This window comes from Mirounga leonina, unplaced genomic scaffold, assembly GCF_011800145.1.
Source record: "Mirounga leonina isolate KUSES-001 unplaced genomic scaffold, KU_Mleo_1.0 Mir_180, whole genome shotgun sequence".
In the NCBI taxonomy this organism is placed as follows: Eukaryota; Metazoa; Chordata; class Mammalia; order Carnivora; family Phocidae; genus Mirounga; species Mirounga leonina.
The window spans coordinates 2,578,309-2,597,860 of NW_023270469.1; the positions used below are offsets into that span (position 1 = coordinate 2,578,309).

General features: G+C 52.9%; 1 long non-coding RNA gene across 1 annotated transcript in view; it reads left to right on the forward strand.

Moving 5' to 3' along the window:
• Nucleotides 1-17,958, forward strand: part of LOC118023489 — a 149,173-nt gene extending 131,215 nt beyond the window's left edge. Inside the window, exon 5 of the long non-coding RNA XR_004682827.1 lies at nucleotides 17,761-17,958. This is a non-coding gene — a long non-coding RNA (uncharacterized LOC118023489). The remainder of the gene's footprint in view (nucleotides 1-17,760) is intronic.
• The last annotated feature ends 1,594 nt before the right edge of the window (nucleotides 17,959-19,552 follow it).

Here is a 19,552-nt window from a genome sequence, read left to right on the forward strand (position 1 = left end):
CCTCCTGGGCACTCTGACTCTATCTGACCAGGCTGATGGAATCAAAGTCTAGCCTCCTGGGCACTCTGACTCTATCTGACCAGACCCTTCATCTCCAGCACACCACTTACTGGGGGTACAAGCTTCATGAGGATCCAATGAAGGGGTGGCTGCTGAGTCCCGCCTGGCCCTTATTCAGGTTCAGGGGATGTGAACACTTACCATACTGTGCCCAGGACAGGGTCTCTCAAACCACTGAACCTCAGGACTCTGCCCTCTTAAAACTTGCTGAGGATCCCAAAGAATTTGCTTATGTGGCTTCTATCTATTGGTATTTACAGAATCTGACATTAAAACTGGTAAAATTTTAAAATATTGCATCCATTGGGGCGCCTGGTTGGCTGAGTCGGTTAAGCATCTGACTTTGGCTCAGGTCATGATCTCAGGGTCCTGGGATCGAGCCTCACGTCAGGCTCTGCCCTCAGCCCCTCCCGTCTCTTGTACATGCACACGAGCATGCTCTCTCTCAAACAAATAAAATCTTTAAAAAGTAAAATAAAATATGGAATCCATTAAGTCATAATCAAGAACAAAAGTAAACCTGTGATATTTGTGAATATTAACATAAGTAACATATTTTAGAAAAGTAATTAGATTTTGCAAAATAAAAAGTAGTGAGAGGATTCACATTATTTCACATTTTTCAAATCCATTTACTGTCTGGCTTAGTAGAAAATTGTTGGATTCTCTCATCTGCTACAACGTTCGAAAACTGACATTTGCTAATATTACCACTGATCTCATCAGAAAAATCTTCTGAGTACTGAGAAGAGGTCAAGCTCACCATGACAGATACAAGTTTTCCAAAATTCTAATTCTTGCTTAAAAGTTTGAATTTTTCCTAAAAGTAACAGGCTCACTGTTCTTTCTCAAGAAAAATGTCTAAGGATGCTGGTTTGAATGACCGTAGTCTGTCTGTCTGTCAGTCGCTCTCTTCGTAAAGTGTTTCATGAAAGAAGTAGGTGGTTCAGCTCGTAACTTGATGGCTCAAGTGCTTTTCCTCCAAATCCCAGACACTGGGTGTGGCTGTCAGGGATCGAATGGCAGGTGACGGGCCCTCCCATTTCATCAAACTGAATATTAAGAAGACATACACTTGAGGGTCAAGATTGAGCAATATGAACAATCTCGCCACCTCACCGAGGACATTCCTAAGTGAAGCAGTTGTTGCAGCCAAAAGGCAGTGGAAAAAGGGGCCCCCTGGGAAGTGCACTCTGGTACCACTGCCTTGATCCACACGGAGCCCCTAGCACTTTGCCCACCCTTGATTCTGAACAATCGGTGCAAATATCAACACTGGACAAGGCGAGTAACATGTTAGTATTATGAAGATGGTGTGACCTCATAGATCCCCTCAAGGTGTCCTCACAATCCCCAGGGCCCAAGTGCATGATGGCAGAACCGGGTCATAAGTTCCAGAATCGGGTTGATGTCTGTTTTCTTCGACTCTGTGTTTAATGAAGAATGGGGGAAGGAAGGCAGGCTGGAATGCAATAGAATGGGATATTGTAAGACAGTAGAGTGACCTCAGATTTAAGTCCCAGACCAGCCCCAAGACCGCGGAAACCCTTCCATCTGGGGGCAGTGTGGGAGGGGGTCGCTGTGGCCTCCGAATGGGCTCTGGTCTCTGCAGGCATCTATGTGCCTGTTCCTTTGACACGGAATCTCAAGGGGATTCTGGAACTATCCAGAACATGTAATATCCTCCCCTTGAATTTAGATGTCAACATTGCTGTGATTTGACTGTCAGCTCCTACGTCAGTCCTGCTCTGACCAGGAAAACAGCATCCTTCAGAGGCACCCGAAGCGGGCGTTGGGGGCAGCTGGGTTTACAGAACGCAGGGAGGGTTTGAGGGAGCCAACAAAGAACCGGGGAGAGCAGGGAGTCATAGCCAGCTGGGTCGGACAGGGCAAGGGGAGAGAGCTGGGGAGAGCTACCACGAGGCATCCTGGCCACCCCTGCTCCCCGTGCCAGGCTGCTTCTGGTGTGTCCTGCTGGCCAATCCCAGCAGGAACTGGCAAGCAGGAAGTCCACACAGGGCAGCCTCCCAGGGCACAGAGTGGCGTCAGGAACGGGTCTGGAGGGATAACTAGAGAGCAGCCAGCACAGCTTCCCGCTAATGTGGTCAAAGTACAGCATACTGTCATCTCAGTCTTCAGGGCTCCTGGTGACCAGCCTGCCATCTCTCAGCCCTACGTGCCACCCGGCCCGAGCATGGCAGCGGGCTCTGCGGGCCTCTTGCTGCTAGCAGGCTCCTCCAGCCCTTTCACCCAAGCCGGTCCCCTGGCCCTCCCTCGGACCCCTCGTGGCCATCCCGGTGGTGTGCTATTGGCCTCTCCTTATTGTGCCATGACTCACTATCATCAGCCCGTCACGACGTACCAAGCATGGTACCAGCTAACTGCCCTGTGTGGGAGCTCCTCTTATCTCTCCATCTTGTGCACAGGGAAATCAGGGATCTGAGGGGTAAAGCAGGCAGACTTAGGAACTGCAATGGACAGCTGGGCCAAGAGAAGCAAACCCATGCGGCCAAGGCCACTTGCCAGTGCCTTGTCCAGCATGGCGGAGGCTGAAGGACACTGCGCCGTCTACAGAGCCCCAGATTCCAGTTCCAACCTTGGGTGACTCGCTGTATGTGTATCTCAGTCTCCTGGTGTGTAAGATGGGGAGCCCTTCTAGGTAGTGCTAAGGTTTCTTCCAGCCCAAGCAGTACCCAGGCCCAGTGGGGGTTGTGGACGCCATGGCCTTTGCCTTCTAGATTTGCACACGCCCCCAGAAACACATCCGTGCTGTCAGATTTTGTGAACAAACAATTCAATTCTCATTGGCCCCATAACACTTGTTGGGATCAGCAGATGTAAAATTCTGACATCGCACTTAGAAAACTTCCTCCATCTGGATTTCTGCAACCCACAGGGAATCATTTGCCAAACACATGTTTTATAAAATATGGACCCACTTCACTGTGCCTTGAGGAGCTGATAAAATCCACCTTTTCCCCGATCATGTGAATTCTGCCGTACGTGCTTTCCGTCTGGGAAGCGATGCAAGGCCACGTGGAGTGAAGAGAGGCCCTTGCTTCCAGGCACCATGTGGGTAGTGCTCGTGCTGGGGGGAAAGGCAGAGAACACACGAGGCCACGCTTTACTAAAAATAGAGACGTGTAACATGTGGTGTTCATAGGACGCACAACGGGGTCAGTGGTATAATGGAAAATAATTCGTTTCTAACTTCAGGGCCAAGTGGCGCTGTTGGGAGGAGTGTGTACATGTGTGTCCCCTGCTCACGCTCTGGAGAACGTTCGAGGGAATCAGGGACAGCTGACACTGGTGTGGCTAATGAGTTTGGGAAGGCTTTTCAGGGAGCAGAGTAATGACAGGCGTAAACACTATTGCACAACTGCTCTACACAAAGGGTTAAAATGCCAACTTCCTCGGAAACGCAACTTGTTGGAAAAAAAAAAAAAACAACTAATTTTCTAAACTCCTGGTAAAATACACATGACATAAAATCTGCTTTGACCGGGTTTTGGTGTCTGGTTCTGTGCCATCGAGCACATCCACGCTGTGCGACATCACCACCCAGGACCCGTCCAGAGCTTCCTCACCCTCCCGAGCTGGAGCTGCCCCGTTGCACACCGAGTCCCCTCCCCCCACCCCCACCAGCGGCTTCCCGCCTCTGGGATCTGACTGCTCTAGGAGCTTCGTGCCAAGGGACTCACAGGGGGTTGGTCTTTTTGCGACTGGCTTTTTTCCCTGAGCATCCCCTCTTCCAGGTACCCCCATGCCGTAGGGCGTGCCAGTACCATCCATTCTTTCTTGAGGCCCAATCTGTCGTGTGGGTGGACGTCATTTTGTGTATCCGTCATCTGCCCCTGGACCCCACCGCTGGGCTGTTGTGAGCGATGCCGCTGTGAACAACTTTGAACGGTAGGTGCTCCTAGGCTGGTCGGGTAATTAGTAGCTCACTAAACTGCACGGCACAGTGACCTCAATTTCAAGGGAGGAATCAAGGTAAAAAGGAAATCTCGTGGCCTTTGAAGCCCAAACAGACCAGTTTCAAATGCTTGACTAGCGGGCTACGATTCCAAGCCTCACTTGCTCGTCTATGAAAGGGGAACTGTTGGGGGGACCACAGGTTGCTGTCCCGGCATCCCCACCCTCCTGGTTCCTGAGAGAACCCGGCGGTTTTCAGCGTTTTCCCCCATTCCCAGGGGGGACCTGCGGGAGCTGAGAACACCCGTGGATCCCCCCACCCCCGTGGAGCCCAAGGGGTCATGTGGCACAGCGAGCTCCTCCCCCTTGCCAATGATTTCTTAGGGGACCCAGGCTTCAGCCAATCAGGTCCTGGCGGCCCCCTGGCAACTGTTGCTAGGTTGGGGCAGGCTGTACCTGAGTGGCTCGGTCAGGCATCGGAAGGACTGGTTGTGGGGAAAGGGGGGGTCCCTTCTGCCTGGTGCTGCTGACAGCCATCCTGCCACCACCAGGGCAGCTGGCGCGGGGACAGAGCCCAGGCCAGAGGAAGGCAGAGAGACAGAGCTGGAGTGCCGTTTACACCCCTGCCCGCGTGCACGCGCGTGCACACACACAGACCTCGTCCCACTCAGGGACACACACACACACACACCTCGTCACACTCAGGGACACACACACAGACCTCGTCCCACTCAGGGACACACACACACACACAGACCTCATCACACTCAGGGACACACACAGAGACCTCGTCACACTCAGGGACACACACACACACACCTCGTCACACTCAGGGACACACACACACACCTCATCACACTCACTGACACAGACATGCACACACATACACCTTGTCACACTCAGGGACACACACACAGACCTCGTCCCACTCAGGGACACACACACACAGACCTCATCACACTCAGGGACACACACACAGACCTCGTCACACTCAGGGACACACACACACACCTCGTCACACTCAGGGACACACACACACACACCTCGTCACACTCACTGACACAGACATGCACACACACACACCTTGTCACACTCAGGGACACACACACAGACCTCGTCCCACTCAGGGACACACACACACACACACAGACCTCATCACACTCACCGACAGAGACATGCACACACACACACCTCGTCACACTCGCTGACACAGACATGCACACACACACAGACCTCGTCACACTCACAGACACACAGACATGCACACACACGCACCTCATCACACTCACTGACACAGACATGCACACACACAGACCTCGTCCCACTCAGGGACACACACACACACACAGACCTCATCACACTCACCGACAGAGACATGCACACACACACACACCTCGTCACACTCACAGACACACAGACATGCACACACACACACCTTGTCACACTCAGGGACACACACACACAGACCTCATCCCACTCAGGGACACACACACACACAGACCTAGTCACACTCACCGACAGAGACATGCATACACACACAGACCTCGTCACACTCACCAACACACACACATACACACACAGACCTAGTCACACTCACAGACACACAGACATGCACACACACGCACAGACCTCGTCACACTCGGGCACACACACACAGACCTCGTCACACTCACCAACACACAGACATACACACACACACACCTCGTCACACTCACGGACACACAGACATGCACACACATGCACAGACCTCGTCACACTCAGGGACACACAGACATGCACACACACACCTCATCACACTCAGGGACACACAGACCTCGTCACACTCACCAACACACAGACATACACACAGACCTCGTCACACTCAGGGACACACAACCTTGTCACACTCCGGGACACACAGACATGCACACATACACACACACAGACCTCGTCACATGGACACACAGACATGCACACACACACAGAGGCCTCGTCACACTCACAGACACACCTCGTCACACCAACACACACACACACAGACCTCGTCACACTTAGGGACACACACACACGACCTCGTCACACTCACGGACACACAGACATGCACACACTCAGTGTATCTATGGACTTTGAATCAGAATGTTAAAATAAAACAGATCCCTTTATATAACAGTGATCTTACCTGATATTTAACAGGTGATGAGATAAAGCCCCAGAGAACTGAATTTACTTGCCCCAGGTCCAGGAGGAGGGCTGTACAAAGTCAAGACCACCATTCAAATGCCCTGAAACTAACTCGGCGGCCCCTGCATTATGCTGTGTTCACACACAAGGGGTGCACACTGCCCCCAACACACGCGCACACAGACACACTCAGTTGGGCTCAGAAGCATCGTCCCCTATACCAGCAGATCTCAGTGGTGATTCACGCTCTGTGTCAGGACGGCTCAGTGGCCAGGCTTTCGAATATTGCTTGATACAGAAATGTATTACAGAAAGAGAAGCCTATACACAACACTTTCTGTCCTCGGTATTACTCCTGATTCTGAAATAAGACATTAGAAGTGGGCCCAGACTGAGAAGTAACACAGTGCCGGGGGGGTGCAGAGAATGCGGGCAGGTGGGTCGGTGAGGATGGAGCTTCGCCCACTCTCAGTGGAGTGAGCCTTCTAGGGCCACGGGGGAAACGTGAGTGGCATCTGCAAATCAGCCGACGGGGCCGTGTGCCACATCCTGACCATTGTGTCACAGCTCAGTAGGCGAACCCCTTGTTCGGGAAACATACACGGTAGCATTCAGTGGTAGAGGTGGACCTTGTCTGTGACCTTCTGTGCACGTGTCTCTGTGCGGTGTGGCTGGGGTGGGGGGGGGTGGTCAAGATTCACATGTGGGGAATCGAAGTGGAGGGGATCTTGAGAATTTCTGTGCTCCTCTTCTGTAAGTCTGAAGCCACGTCCAAAACAGAGGGTATGTGCTCCCAAGGGACACCTGTGGAGAAAACAGACCACAAACTCAGGAAGGGGAATGAGGCGGGAAGGCGCGGCGGGGCTGGTCCACGGCCGGCCTCCCGGCTTCAATCAGAGCCCGCGAGTCCAGGAGCGCACCTGCAGCACCGTCCCCGCGACACCGTCCGCTGTGAAGCCCCCAGGCCCGCACTGAGTGTCCTGCTAGAAAGCGTGAGGCGCCCCTCCCGCCACATCAGCAGTGCTAGTGGCCGTGGGCCAGGAATAGTTGGGATGCCCTGCACATGCTGACAGATCGGAGAACATGTACATGTGAAGTGTGTGTCAGTCGGATGTCATGACACAGGCAGAGACGTAGGGCACACACGCGAGAGTACAACGGGGTCCCATGGTTGACCTTTAAATCAAGATTTCATGGCTTATACACCATGGTCGCAGCTGAAATATTCCTCATGTGTAGCCTCCCCCCACATTTCACATAAAACACATGATATCGTGCAATTTTAGCCGACTGCCTGTAAGATACACCAACATGATCTCGAAGGTAACCTGGGGGTCGCCACCAGCAGAGCCCGCTTGCACTGAGCATGTCCTCAGGGCCAGGTGCTGTGCTGAGTACTATTACCTCCCTGCAGAGGGGGACCCCTGGGGCACGGGGAGCACCCCCAGCCACCCCCCCTCAGCTCACTCTGGGATGCACCGCAGAACCAGGATAGAAGCGTCCTTTGACTCTAAGAGGCTGTGACCTCAACGTGACGTGGTTATCACCGCCTCAGCCTGTCACATGGCTCTCACCATTAGTTTCCGTCTCCACTGCACTTGGCACTGAGTGCAACCCAGTTAGATGCAACCTCAGATCCCTTTGTTCTGTTCTCCCGTGGTGATGGGCCTTGGCATCTGGACAGTCCAGTTCCACCACTTGCAAAGCCATCTTAGCTGCAAGGAGCCACCAGGAGCCGGAACGACTGCTTCTGTCAGTCTTCCCCTTTGCCCAAAGCCATAGAAGCAAGACCTCAGGTGGGGAGGGACAACACATCCGCTCGAAATACACGGGCGGCTGGCACATCAGACTCAAGCACGGCGCTTTTAGATAAGGGGCAACATAAAACCGCCTGTTGGCCAGATTCCAAAATGACTGTCAAATTCACATGGTAATCAGCGTTGTCATTTCTCTGCTGAGCTTCACTCTTGGAGGTTTAAAAAATAAGAATGCCAGTTGAGGTATGCTTGGGAACCAAAGAAAGAACACAGTGCTTTTCCACATTGTCAAACGCCAACACCCTCTCTCACGCGAGCACGGCCTGCTGAGCGCAGAGCCCGGCTCTCTGCGCTGTCGCTGGTGGGTCCTGTGGCTGCCCGGAAGGACACTCGGTCTCCCTGCCCTTGTCCCTGGCCACGTGGGCCCATGCTCCCAGACCCAAGCCAAGGTCGCTTCCTCCCTGCAGGCTCCCTCCCGCGTGCAGACAGCGCTGTCCATGGTGACCGCGGTGCCCGGCGAGCAATGCGTTGGATGATTTCCCCGCCTCCTGCCGTCTCCGCTGCACCCCTTGCCTGCTGGCACCCTGTGGGTAGACGCGGGTAATGTGGAGGATGGGCCTGCTGTCTGTTTCCTGATCACCCACACATTTTGTACTTCTGCCAAAAATAAAAGTGGGCAATATTATACAGACATTTGGCAACTACATGCCACCTCGCTTGCAAGCTCCGATAGATGTGAAGTGGATCCGGGCTGGACTGGGCTGCAAGAATGGTGGGCGGCCCGGGGGTCTGCAGGGATGGCAGACGGCAGCCATGGTGTCTTGCTCTTCACACCTGTTCCTCTGCAGCGAGGACGGCAATCCCACCTTTAAACTCCTGTTCCCGACCTCCCGCACCCCCACTTGCCCAGACCTGGGGTGATTTAAGCCACTGCCTCTCCCAGGGCAACCTGCATAAAAATTATCCGGGGGTCTGGCTGCCATGGAGTTTCCGAGTCAGTGAGGCTCTGCAATTCTAACCAGCTCCCAGGGGGTGTCTGAGGACCACGTGTTAGGTAGCAAGATTTTAAAGTAAATGAATAAAGTAAGAGGCCAATACCTTCTAATGGTAAAAGTGATCTGTCTGCCCCTGGACTCTAAAAACTGGAGGCGGCAGAGGGCCAGTCACTGACCCCCTGACAGTCCACCTGGTACATCTCTCTCCCTCTAGGATTCTGCTCACGTCATGCTCTGACCCACCTGCGGCCTTGCTCGCTGGGGCTGGATGCCTCTGCTCAGCCCTCCCGGTCACCCTTTTGTCCTTTTCTCCTTCCTGTCTTCCTGGGAGCAGGTCCCACAGACTCTGTTGGTGGCCCCTGCACTCTGGCCTCAGGCTGAGGTCGGCCAGTGGGGACACCAGTGGGACATGGGAGATAGGGAGGCACAGGGTGCACCTGTCTTCTGGAGTACCCGGCACCTGGGAGAGCCCGAGGAAGGAGAGAAGTTGCTGTTATTATAACTCTTTGTTCCTTTTATTTAATTTTCCTTATTTTTATTGTATTTTACGTCTTATTTTTACTAGACCTGGTAAGCTCTAGCTCAGGTGTCTCCTCCAAGAAGCCATCTTGGATTACCTGAACCTTCATTCACATCCTCATCCTTTAAACTCACCGGAGAAATAACTTAGCTCCTTATTGGGAGCCATCTTCTCTCTTTCTGTCCAGTTGCTCCTGAGGGTCAGTCTGGAAACCTCAGTTCCCTCTCTGGGTCGGGACGCCTCCCATCTCCCTCTGCACCCAGCACCACCCGGACCCCACTGTGCCCATGTGATAAAACGCATCTGCAACTGACAAAGCAGCAAAATAATCTGGGCACGATCCATCCTTCCGTGTGTGTTCCCTCTCAGTAATTAGCGAGTACTTGGGGAAATGTCTGAAAACAACAGAACGTTTAAAAACTGAGATATCCCATACCTACCACACAGTTCACCCACTGGAAGTGCATGGTCCAGTGGCGTTGAGGACGCTCACAGAGCCGGGCAGCCGTCCCCACAACTCACTTCAGAGCGTTTCTGGCGTCTCCAAAGGAAAGCCCGCACCTGCTGGTGGCCATCCTGACCCCGCGCTTTGCTTCCGGGGGTCGATTTAAGACGCGAAGCAGGAAAATTACATCACCCATGTAAATCTCCGAAGACACGGTTCTGTTTGCCTTGCCTGCAGTTCTGATGACGCTGCTCGCTGTCTGTGTTTCAGGAGAACTGAATTTGGAGGTCATGAAAACGCACCTGGGTCTGCGAGCACATTCGAGTGCACCTGCCTCCTGGCACACCTGAGTTCAGAAGCCTGGGCCTTCCACTAGAGGGCGGGCATCACAGGTGCCTGCTGCTCACCCGGGCCCCTCCCAGGTGTTCTCACCTCACCCCTGGCCAAGGGAAGAGCTGGTTCCCGCGGGTCTGGGGTCGGGCCGAGCTCGCTCTGCCTCCTTTGTTTAACCCGGCTGGGGAAGGGAGCTTTCGTTTCCGAGCCAATTGCAGACTTGACGAATTCGAAAGGCGAGGTGTGGGCACAAAGAAAACACTGTGCACAGGGGGGTGGTTGGTGACCATCATAATGCTGCCATTGATTATTTGCAGTGGGCGTGGCATGGCACTAAGAGCATTACATGCATGTCTGATTCAATCCCCACGACGCCCTGCTGAGATGGACCTTCTTCTTTTGCCCACTTTACTGATAAGGAAGCTTACAGAAGCTGATTTAATAACTTGCCCAGATGATCTGTCCTGATCTTAGGACCGATATCATGATCTGTTTGGACAGAGGGAGAGGCCAGTCTGAACTGAGTGACCTCCTGCCAACCTCCAACCATCCAAGGTTCACAAACCTTGAGAACTCCAGCTTCCACAAAACCGGAAATCGAAGGATGTCCCTCATGTGAAAACATTGGGCCCTTTTATACCAAACAAACAAGGGAGGTGTGCAGTTGGGGGAGTGGAAAGAGCCTATTTTTGATATAAATCTGAAATGTCTGGCAATGTGTGCCAGGAAATGAGAGCTGTAGATCTCAGGAGATGTGTCCTCGATCAGCCTTGATGAGCATGACCCCAGAAATGGCCAAGTCCTTACTGTCCTACATTCCAACCTGACGGTGCCCACCTGAGGATCCCAGCTGCCCCAGGTTTACTGTTGGGGCCAGAAGCAGCCAGCAGTGCCCCCTCTCGGGCCCAGGCCCCTTTGCTATGGAATTCATAATATTAATTTTGAAGTTGTTGATGTGGTTTGTGGCAGCGTCCCATGGGCTCCCGAGCGCCGAGCCTACGGGCAGCAGGTGGGACTCCAGATGCAGAAGGGAAGGGGAGGGAAAGCCTCTTCTCGCTTGAAATGGGCTGCCCTTCATTTTCACGGCGGCGATTCACGCTGAGCTGCAAAATCTCTGCTGGGGTCGCGGTCTTGATCTACATCCACACCCACACCCTGAGTTGACTTCACTCTCCATTTATCTACAGCATCACTGTCCTTCATGGCGTCCCTCCCCTCGAGGTGTACAGATCACCTGTGGAGTCTCAGAGGCTCCGGATGGTAGGACCAGATACAGCCCACCTTCCAGGCCACCTTCCACCACCAGGTAATTTTATCTTCAGGGAAGAAAATGGAAGTCGTGGGTAAGCGCTCCCGAGAACGTGTAAGATTCAAGTACGCAGAAGAGGGGAAAGTCATTACCAGAGGGAACATGAAGGGGTCCGCTGCTGTGGAAAACAGCCTGGCAGCTCCCCAAACTCAGGGTCACCACGCAGCCCGGCAGCCCCGCCCTCCCTCGTGGGTTCCCTCCCAGGTCCAGACCCCAGGCGCGGGCGTTTCAATCGTGCTCAGTGAGGACTCTCTATGGGCACCATTTCAACCAGCCCGAGCCATCCCACCACGACAGGTGACCCAAGGATGGGTTCCCACAGGATCAGGGCCTGTCTCTACCACAGAAAACTCACCCATTCACAAACTCAAGTAGACCCAAACCCGTATCTCAGCCCAGCTTCCCTGGGGCACCGGCTGCTGGAGGGGCCGGTGTCCTCAGGCCTGAACGAGGGGCTGAGTGAAGGGCCATCATTACGGCAAGAGGCTGACCATCAGGTCCGCACGGGTCCGCATGGCATTCCTGACCAGTCCCCGATGGGAAGCTGTCGGGCAACATAGGGTGAGCCCAGGCAGCGCACCCGTGTGGCGGGGCTGCTGGACCTCCCAGCCTCAGACACAGTGTTGGCGCCAGGAGGCCCTGGACCTCAGACCTGACTCCTCAGCTGTGTGGCGTGGACAGGTCTCATGACCTCTCTGAGTTCCGTGGTTCTCAACTGCACAAAGGGGTTTATGACACCTTCAAAGAGCTGCCGTGAGGGTCACATGAGCAGGTAGATGAAGAATAAAGGAAGGAGCGATGTGTTTGCCCTGTGCGTCAGGGGGTCATACGCATGCACACACACTGACATGCACACTCAGGGGCTGGTCATTAAGGTCCCGCTACATGCCTGGTGTCACCCTGGGGATGAAGAAGTGGATGCAGTCCCCTGCCCTCAAGTTGGGGAGTGCCTCCTGCTGGTCACGGAGAGCCTTCTTGTTCCCTTACAAATAATTTTGTGAATGTCTTGACAAAACACCTCTCTCATGGGATTTCCAAAGTTATCAAACCTGGAGCTGCAAACAGCCAAGAGCTCCACTGGTGTGCGGCGCGCATCTCCCGTCCCCTTTGTTCGATCGTCCTGCTCCGCGGGAAGGGACTGTCGCGGGGAAGGGGCTTTTGCCAAGTTGTGGAGGTCCCTTTTTTCCCTTGGCCCGGATCTCTTGGAAGGCAGTGAGTGCCCAGCTGCATCTGGGCCACCTTGCCCAGGAGAAGGGTTTGGGGGCCGTATCCCTGGCTATTTTCATGATGCCCCCCACCCCCGTCGTCAACAGTGTGTTCAGGGTAGTTTTCTTCCCATGAGCCTTGCCTGCCAAGCAAGGGCCCAGGGAAAGCCAGGCATGGTGAGGTGACAGCACGGGGCTGGCCAAATCATTAGCTGCTTCCGTGCACAATCAATCTGTCAGCAGCAGCGAGGGGCCATGAGCTCTGACGCTTTCCTTCATCGGCCTTTGATGGCTGACCTTATCAAGGAGGGGTGACCAGGGAGGAGCTCGTCCCTCCTCTGTTCACCCTGAGACCGCGGAGAGCAGGAAACAGAAGTCCAGCACAGATATCAAAGGCCAGAGGTACTCCACATCACAGAGAGAAGCAAGGCCCACCCTTGCCACTGAGCGTGTCCCTAGGAGGGGCTCGGTGGGGCCGGGGGGTGAGGGCACTGCAGTTTAAAACAAAGAACCCAATGGGGACTCTACAGTCACAAAGGAGATCACGGCTGACAGCGTGTTCCTCTAGAGCTGGGAGAGGCACATCCCACTATTTCCCATCTGAGCCCCACACTCTCGGGCTCCTTGCTCAGCACCTCTCTCCTTCCCATCCGTTCTGAACCAATTTAATTCTACTGCCTTGAAACTCCCCCACTTCCAGCTGGTTCTATCCAGGCTGTGTCCTCTGCCCAGAATATTCTTCTCTCGCTACCTTTTATTCCTTCCTGACTTTACACGAACCTCACCAACCCACTCCCACACCCCCCAAAAAAGAACCTCTCTCCCTAATTTTCTCCTCCTAGCACTTCTCTATAGTAGTTCACACCAGATTGTAATTTTTCTCTGTCTCTTGCACTAGACTGTGAACCCAGGAGAATAGGGGCTGTCTTTTTCACTATGTACCCCCAGTACAAGATGCAGAGCATGTCCTCATTGTTGCAGCTCCAAGCATCATCTCTTCTCCTGACAGTGTCCTAAGAAGGAAGGGAAAAAGAGACCTCTATTGAATTTCTCTCCTTTATTCCCCAGAAACAGTCTTCTTATGTCTCCTTGGTCATAACTGGGTCAAGTGGGCACCCTTCTTATGTCTCCTTGGTCATAACTGGGTCAAGTGGGCACCCTAACATGAAAATGATAGGTGGAGAGAGGGAGGAAAAGGGGAGGGGAGAAGAATTGAGAGAAGGAAGGAAGGAAGAGAGGAAGGAAGGAAGGAGTGGATGGAAGGGAAGACAGAAGGATGAATGGATTGAATGATGGATGGACAAATGGAAAGATCAAAGGATGAAAAGATGGATGAATGGGTGAGTGGGTGGGTGGATAAATGGATAAGTGGATGAATGGATGGATGCATAGATGGATGGGTAGGTGGGTGGATGGATGAATGGGCGGAGGGGTGGGTGGATGGATGGATGGATAGGTGGATGGATGAGTGGATTTATTTTCATACATGCTTCACTGTGATTATGTTGTTAGCGTTATGGTAATGAGACCAAGAAAATGACAAATGGGAGACCTGGATTACAGTTCTGGTCTTGACTTGACAAAACTGTCAGAAACACAGAAAAACATGTCCAGACCTGCTCTACCTTCCCACTTCCTTGGATGGCCCTAGGGTCTAGTCAGTTTCCCTCTCAGCAATCAGGAATGGCTGGTGGGGGGAAAGGTGGACTTCCATGAAAATGGGTCAGTAAAAAATATCAATTTTTATATTGCTTATGTAAAGTTTGTTTGCTTTTCACTTGGCCTTCCAAACTTGTGTAAATCAAACATCCCACAAATGACGCATCTCATTCAGCCATAGGATAAGATAGAGAATCAGAAGATAGGAAAGAGAAAGTACAATATGAGATTAAATAAGACATTGAACACGCAGGAGACATGGGTACAACAATTTGCCTGAATCTTTCTAGCCGGGATACTTAGTCTGAAAACCCATTATCCCTATCAGCTCCCTGAAGATTGGTTCATGTCTTTTCATTCATTTAATAAGATGTTGGCATTAAGATGTGGTGGCAGGTGCTAGGGATATAATGACAAAGAAAATGGACAGGGACCCTGTCTTCTAGAGGGTTCCATCCTTGTGTAGATCTAGACAAGTCAACTGGCTACTGAAATATGATGTGGCCTTTAGAATGGAGAGAGTTGACAGATATACTGCCTTAACAAGAGATCCAGGTAACATCACCTATAATAAGTCATCATGCACCCCCGATGAGATGCTCTAGAAGGTCCCAATATCACTTCTGGGGCACGATCGCCAAGAACACATCACCTGAGTCTCATCATGAGCAGACCTCTGACAAACCGAAATGGAAGAACGTTCTACAAAGCACATGACCAGCACTCTTCAAAAAGGCTGAGATCGTGAAAGAGGGAAAGACTGAGACCCAACAGGAGGGGACCAAGGAGATATGACAACAAAATGCATCACAGGATCCTGAACTGGATCCTGGAACGATAAAAGACATTAGTGGGGGAAAAAAAAAAGAAATCCAAATAAAGTCTGTATTTTAGTTAGTATTGTGCCAATGTTGACTTCTTAGCTTCGGAATAATGTTATTATAATTATGTAAATGAACATAGGGGATGCTGGGTAAGGGTAAAAAAAACTTTTCTTGTGATTTTTGAAACTTTTCTGTAAGTCTAAAACTATTTCAAAACAAAAAGTTCTAAAAATGCAATGTGATGAATTATCTGATAAAAGAATAGTATATACTATGAGATTGTGTGCCCACGACTGACCTACCACATCATGCAGCCATTCAGTCGGTCAACTGATGTTCACTGAGCACCTGATACCTGCTGCTCACTGTGCTTTGTGCTGGGGATGGAGGGGGAGCAAGACAAAGGAAAGCCTTTTGTGCACTGTCTTCTCTTCTCCATCCGCTCAGTGACGGTGATACTCCACATGGAAGCAGTTCCTCTTGCCAGGATCCCAAACCGAATGTGTGCAGAGCCACAGCCTCATCCGGGAGGACTTGTAGCACGGACAAAACGTGAATCTTTGTTGTTGCAAAGCACCAAGACTGCAGGGCTATTTGTCACTGCAGCTAAGGAAGCTTTAAGTTTCGATTATCAATCACTCTGTGTAACAAAGTGCACAGGAAGTGACTGCTGAGTGCTGACCAGATGACTCGGGCTGAAGGTGTTAGTGGACTCATTACCCAGCTTAAGATGGGAGATTCTGTCTAGAGATGGGGAAGTAGAAGAAACCGGAGCCTCCCCAGAACCAACTTAGGTGACGTTTCCTCCACATCACACCCCAGTGTCCTCCCCATCCATTCACTCAGCTCTTCATTGAGTGCCGTGATCCATTTACTCACTGAGCACCTATGTAAGCATCTGGAACCGTTCCAGGCAACAGAGATCCATCAGTGTATCAGTTGGCTAGTGCTGTGTAACAAGCCAGCCCCAAATTCGGTGGCTTTACACAGCCATTTATTCAGTTCCTAGTTCTGGGCTGGGCTGGATGGTTTCTGCTGTGCTTGTTCCTATGTCTGTTCTCAGCTGGGAGCTGGATGACACAGAGTCCTTTCATTCACATGCAACTGAGGCCAGGCTGTTGACTGGGCTGTCTTGGTTCTCCTGTGGCCCTGACTGACCAGCGGGCTGGCCCAGGCTTGTTCACACAGAGTCCTTAGCCTCCCAAGAGCAAAAAGCGCTAGGACCCCAGGGCATGGCATTCACATCGTGTTGCTAATACCCTGGTGGCCAAAGCAAGGTGCATGGCCAAGCCCAGGTTCAGGGGCAGAGAAATAGCCCACAGCCTCCATGGGAAGGAAGAATTAGTGACCCTTTATCAGACGCAGTGGGGAGAACAGGCAACAAGATCCGAGAGGGGCACAGAGGAGGGGACGATGACCTCGACTGGAGGGACCAGGGAAGATTTCAGAGGGGAGGTTACGCTTGAGCCTGACCTTGAAACATGGGCCATGGTTCACCTGGGAAGGTCAAGTTCATGCATATTATTCATGCACCCAGTGCCGGGGAGCACAAGAAACCTGAGCAGGGATCGCTTGGTCACTGGGGTGCTGGGCTGTCAGATGGTAAGGCTGTGACGGAGGAGGGGACGAAAAATAGGAAGAGTAACATAAGGACAAGAAGGAAAGTAACACAAGACAATGTGGGATGGCCAGTAAGAACACAGAGCTGCCCAGCTGGGCAGGCTTAGGCACATTGCTTCACCTCTCTGTGCCTGAATCTCTTCATCTGTGAGGTGGGGACAATGATCATCATCTCATGGGGTTTTCATTTTTGGCATTAAAAAACCTGATGATATGAAAAGTTCCAGGGGCGCCTGGGTGGCTCAGTCGTTAAGCATCTGCCTTCGGCTCAGGTCATGATCTCAGGGTCCTGGGATTGAGCCCCACATCGGGCTCCCTGCTCCACGGGGGGCCTGCTTCTCCCTCTCCCACTCCCCCTGCTTGTGTTCCCTCTCTTGTTGTGCCTCTCTCTGTCAAATAAATAAATAAAAATCTTTAAAAAAAAAGAAAAGAAAAGAAAAGTTCCAATAGTTCTTCGTACGTGATAAGCTCTCAGAAAATCGTGCTGATTTATTGCTCATTCACCACATGCCCGTGTTTTAAAGGCATGAAGGGATTTGGTGTACCCAACCGTTCTGTAAATAGACACCTTTATCCCACCATAGGGCTGGAAAAGCCAGGGCTCAGAGCTGTTGAGGAAATGCGGGTGGGTGCGGAGCTTGGAGATGGAATTATGTGCATGACCATGGAGTCCGCATCTGCAACTGCATGGGGGCTTCCATCAGAGCCGGCTATGTGCCCAGCAGTCCAGAGCCCCTCCAACTGCACTATGACGCATCCACATTTCTGGTCTATTCTCACCCTTGCAAAGAGGGGGCATTTAGACACAATCACTCCCGGGCCATCTTGCCGGCCCACAGATGCTCTGGGGTGACGGGGCCATGTTTATGCACATGAGAGGCTGTGTTGGGGGTTTTCTGTAAAACTGTTGTTTTCTTGAATATGGGGAGATGTGCCCTAACTCAACTATCTTTGGCAGGAGACAGAACATTCCGGTAAGGGGGTAACCCAAAGGCAACGTTTCGGTCCCCCCAGGACTTCGTGCACGTCTGACCTTGGAGGTGTGGTTGCAGACAGTCACGCATTCAGAGAGAGGACCCTTCGGTGGGCACGGCGCGGACACGGCTCCAGCTTTCGGAAGAGTCACAGGGGAGCGGACCTCTTCCTGCTTGGTTCCAGTCCTGTCTGGAATGGTGCTCAGGAGCGCACCGCAGCAGGAGAAAAGGGAGTTTATTTAAAGAACCCGAAAGGTTAAACCACTCAGCGATCTGCAGAGTTGAATGCGAGGTGCTTTTAAGCAGCCTAGCCACATTCGACCTGGGCAGTGCGGGTCTCAGAATTCATCCTGCACTCCGGTGTCTCTTGATTCCAGAATATACAGCAAAGCGCTGGACAGTGAGGCGAAACCAGGAGCCAATAGCTTCGAGGCCAGCTCTATGCTGCACATTCTCTGCATCCTCCCCATACAGCTGGTGACTCCCCACAGCTGCAGGAGGTGGACATTGTTATTATCCCTCACTTACGGATGGAGAAACTGAGGCACAGGAGGTGGGGCGAGGCCACGTGCTCGAGGTCCGGCCGAGTATGGGGCAGAGCTGAGGTTTGGAGCCCGGCTCTATGGCCTCGGTGTCTGAGCTCTTCCCATGGAGCCACCAGCTCGCACTCTACGGACTGGTCCTCATCTGTGTCTCCAGAGAGACGTCGCTCCTGGGCTCTGCTCCTCCTCGTCCACCCGCCTCTGGGCTTCAGACACGTCTCCGTAGATCCCTCGTTCCTGCAGACTCGCAGGTTAGGAACGGACCCTGACCTTCACAATGGGAACACTCATCTTACCCAGAACCCTGAGGTCAGACAGGCGATGAGCTTCAGCGGAGGCCCCCGGCCATGGCTCTCTGCGTCACTCCTGGCTGGGTCCCCAGAATGCCACGTGGAGCCTGCTACGCATGCAGAGTCACAGCCACCACCACACCTCGGCGGAATCTGAATCACCAAGGTAAGGCATGGCCCCTTGAAAGACACCCTCGATTTCCAGCCCCACGTTTCTGTGTCCACTTTCTCCCCGAACTAGCAGACCGGGCAGCACGGGCTGGCTGTTCGGCCTCCCGGGCAGCTTGCGGGGTTGGTCGCCTGGCATCACTGGGCTGTGCTGGTGGAGGGGCAGGGCTCGGCATTAGCATGGGAACGGTGGGGCGTCCAGGCCCAGAGGGCTGTGGATTCTGGACCCCGGTGCCTCGTGATGCCCGTGGCTGCTCTGTCACTGTCTGTCCTAGAGGGGAGGGGATGGGGTTAATGGGATACCCCCAACCCCAGCCTGTGTCGGCTCCGGTGCAAGGGATGGGCCTTCCGCTCTCAGAAACCCCGCTTCCTACTATGGGTTAGGTCACCCTTTTGCCAAGACAGAACACACAGGCTGCCCCCAAAACCAGCTCTGATGAAGCACTTTAGGGAAAGCTCACTAAGAAGCCCACGTCCATCCACCTCCGGTATCCTCAGGGCCTCTCCCCTGGTCCTCACTGTGTCACTGTGGCCCAGACTTCCCAACAGCTGCTGACTGGCCTCCCTGTCCCACCCCATCCACACCCCCTGGATCTCAGCCTGAGACACAACCCTGAGTTACAAAACCCATGGTGTCTTCTTCAAACCATGCAAAAGCTTCTCTTGGGCTCTGGAAAACACCCAGACTGGAGGGCCTTTGGTGATGGCTCGGGCTCACTTCCGCTCCGCCCCTCATGCCCTGGGTTCCTGCCACTGGAGGGGAATGTGTCCCTCCT